General features: G+C 42.8%; 1 non-coding gene across 1 annotated transcript; it reads right to left on the bottom strand.

Annotated features, from left to right (window-relative positions):
• Positions 1 to 248: 248 nt before the first annotated feature.
• LOC148576354 (small nucleolar RNA R71) lies at positions 249 to 356 on the bottom strand. The gene has a single exon (XR_015903901.1). It is a non-coding gene; the product is annotated as a small nucleolar RNA R71 (small nucleolar RNA).
• Positions 357 to 3,931: the final 3,575 nt, after the last annotated feature.

Below are 3,931 nucleotides of genomic sequence, written 5' to 3'. Positions count from 1 at the left end.
AGAATTGCAAGTTTCATGGACTTCCAATGGAAGATCCTCATCAGTTTTTAGCTGAATTCTTGCAAATCTGTGACACTGTCAAGACCAATGGAATTGATCCCGAGGTCTACATGCTTATGCTTTTCCCTTTTGCTGTAAGAGACAGAGCTAGAACATGGTTGGATTCACAACCTAAGGATAGTCTGAACTCTTGGGATAAGCTGGTCAGTACTTTTCTGGCCAAATTCTTTCCACCTCAAAAGATGAACAAGCTTAGAGTGGAAATCCAAACCTTCAGACAGAAGGAAGGAGAATCCCTCTATGAAGCTTGGGAAAGATACAAGCAACTGATCAAAAGGTGTCCTACTGACATGCTTCCAGAATGGAGCATCATAAGTATATTCTATGATGGTCTGTCTCAGTTGTCAAAAATGTTATTGGACCATTCTACAGGAGGATCTCTTCATCTGAAAACCACTGCAGAAGCTCAAGAACTCATTGAAATGGTTGCAAATAACCAGTTCATGTACACCTCTGAGAGAAATCCTGCGAACAATGGGACACCTCAGAAGAAGGGAGTTCTTGAAATTGATACTCTAAATGTCATATTAGCTCAGAACAAAATATTGACTCAGTAAGTCAATATGATTTCTCAGAGTCTGAATGGATTGCAAGCTGCATCCAACAGTACTAAAGAAGCATCTTCTGAAGAAGAAGCTTATGATCTTGAGAATCCTGCAATGGCAGAGGTGAATTACATGGGAGAACCCTATGAAAACACCTATAATCCTTTATGGAGAAATCATCCAAATTTCTCATGGAAGGACCAATAGAAGCCTCAACAAGGCTTCAATAATAATGGTGGAAGAAATAGGTTTAGCAATAGCAAGCCTTTTCCATCATCTTCTCAGCAACAGACAGAGAATTCTGAACAGAGCCATTCTGGCCTGGCAACCATAGTCTCTGATCTATCCAAGACCACACTAAGTTTCATGAATGAAACAAGGTCCTCCATTAGAAATTTGGAGTCACAGGTGGGTCAGTTGAGTAAGAAGATTACTGAAACTCCTCCCAGTACTCTCCCAAGCAATACAGAAGAAAACCCCAAGAGAGAGTGCAAGGCCATAACCATGACCAATATGACCGAACCTGGAGAGAGTGAGGAGGACGTAAGTTCTAGTGAGAAAAGCCTCGTGGGACATCCTCTGGACAGAAAGAAATTTCTCTTTGAGGAACCAAAGGAATCTGAGGCTCAAACAGAGACCATAGAGATTCCATTGAACTTTCTTTTGCCATTCATGAGCTCTGATGAATATTCTTCCTCTGAAGAGGATGAAGACATCACTAAAGAGCAAGTTGCTAAGTATCTAGGAGCAATCATGAAGCTAAATGCCAAGTTATTTGGTAATGAGACTTGGGAGGATGAACCCCCTTGTTCACCAATGAACTGAGTGCATTAATAAGGCAGACATTACCTCAGAAGAAACCGGATCCCGAAAAATTCTTCATACCTTGTACCATAGGCACCATGACCATTGAGAAGGCTCTGTGTGACCTGGGGTCAGGGATAAACCTCATGCCACTCTCTGTAATGGAGAAACTGGGAATCTTTGACGTACAAGCTGCAAGAATCTCACTAGAGATGGCAGACAAATCAATGAAACAGGCTTATGGACTAGTAGAGGACGTGCTAGTAAAGGTTGAAGGCCTTTACATCCCTGCTGATTTCATAATCCTAGACACTGGGAAGGATGAGGATGAATCCATCATCCTTGGCAGACCCTTCCTAGTCACAGCAAACGCTGTGATTGATGTTGACAGAGGAGATTTGGTCCTTCAGTTGAATGAGGACTACCTTGTATTTAAGACTCAAGGGTCTCCTTCTGTAACCATGGAGAGGAAGCATGAAAAGCTTCTCTAAATACAGAGTCAAACAAAACCCCCACATTCAAACTCTAAGTTTAGTGTTGGGAGGCCACAACCAAACTCCAAGTTTGGTGTAGAGAGGCACCAACCCTGCTCTGATTCTCTGTGAGGCTCCATGAGAGCTCACTGTCAAGCTATTGACATTAAAGAAGCACTTGTTGGGAGGCAACCCAATGCTATTTAATTATATCTATTTATTTTCCATTGTTATTTTATATTTCCTTTAGGTTGATGATCATGTGAAGTCACAAAAACAACTGAAAAATCAAAAATAGAATGAAAAATAGAATGAAAAATAGCTCACCCTAGAGGAAGAGCTTACTGGCGTTTAAACGCCAGTAAGAGTAGCAGAATGGGCGTTAAACGCCCAGTCTGGCACCATTCTGGGCGTTTAACGCCAGAAACAGGCGCCAGACTGGCGTTTAACACCAGAACAGAGCATCTAATTGGCATTTAACGCCAAGAATGGGAGAAAAGCTGGTGTTAAACGCCAGAAACAAGCAGCAACCTGGCGTTTAACGCCAGAAGTGCACTCTAAGGGCGTTTTGCATGCCTAAATGGAGCAGGGATGTTAAGTCCTTGACCCCTCAGGATCTCTGGACCCCACAAGATCCCTACCTACCCCACCTCTTCTTCTCTCCTCTTCACACCCTTTCATAACACTCTTCCCCAAATACCCTTCACCAATCACCTCCATACATCTTTCCCAAATACTCTTCACCACTCACATCCATCCACTCTTTCCCAAAAATCCCACCTACCTCCAAATTCAAAATCATTTCCCTCCCAAACCCAACCCTAATACACGAAACCTAGCCCTTCCCCCACCCCTATATAAACCCCTCAACATTACCTCATTTTCACACATTACAAACACTTCTTCCCCCCTTGGCCGAATACACTCTTCCCCTCCATCTCCTCCATTTTATTCTTCTTCTACTATTTTCCTTCTTCTTTTGCTCGAGAACGAGCAAACATTTTAAGTTTGGTGTGGTAAAAGCGTTGCTTTTTGTTTTTCCATAACCATTAATGGCACCTAAGGCCAGAGAAACCTCAAGAAAGAGGAAAAAGAAGGCAATTGCTTCCACCTCTAAGTCATGGAAGATGGAGAGATTCATCTCAAATGTCTATCAAGACCACTTCTATGAAGTTGTGGCCAAGAAAAAGGTGATCTCCGAGGTCCCTTTTAAGCTCAAAAACGGTGAATACCCGGAGATCGGACAAGAGATTAGAAGAAGATGATGGGAAGTACTCACCAATCCTATTCAACAAGTCGGAATCCTAATGGTTCAAGAGTTCTATGCAAACGCATGGATCACTAGGAACCATGATCAAAGTATGAACCTGAATCCAAAGAATTGGCTTACAATGGTTCGGGAAAATACTTAGATTTCAGTTCGGAAAATGTAAGGTTGGCGTTCAACTTGCCAATGATGCAAGAAAACGCACGCCCCTACATTAGAAGGGTCAACTTTGATCAAAGGTTGGACCAAGTCCTCATGGACATATGTGTGGAAGGAGCTCAATGGAAAGTTGACTCAAGAGGCAAGCCGGTTCAATTGAGAAGACCGGACCTTAAGCCTGTAGCTAGAGGATGATTGGAGTTCATCCAACGCTCTATCATTCCTACTAGCAACCGATCCGAAGTAACTATGGATCGGGCCATCATGATCCATAGTATCATGATTGGGGAGGAAGTGAAAGTTCATGAGATTATACCTCAAGAACTCTACAAGGTGGCTGACAAGTCCTCCACTTTGGCAAGGTTAGTATTTCCTCACCTCATTTTTCACCTCTGCAATTCAGCTGAAATTGACATAGAGGGAGACATCCTCATTGATAAGGACAAGCCCATCACTAAGAAAAAGATGGAGCAAACAAGAGAGCCCACTCATGGACCTCAACAAGAGCATGAGAAAATTCCTCATCATGAAATCCCTGGGATGCCTCAAGGGATGCACTTTCCTCCACAAAACTATTGGGAGCAAATCAACACCTCCCTAGGAGAATTAAGTTCCAACATGGG

The sequence above is a fragment of the Arachis ipaensis genome, chromosome B1 (assembly GCF_059453495.1).
Source record: "Arachis ipaensis isolate K30076 ecotype BB chromosome B1, ASM5945349v1, whole genome shotgun sequence".
NCBI lineage: Eukaryota > Viridiplantae > Streptophyta > Magnoliopsida > Fabales > Fabaceae > Arachis > Arachis ipaensis.
This window is presented reverse-complemented; position numbering and strand designations above follow the sequence as displayed.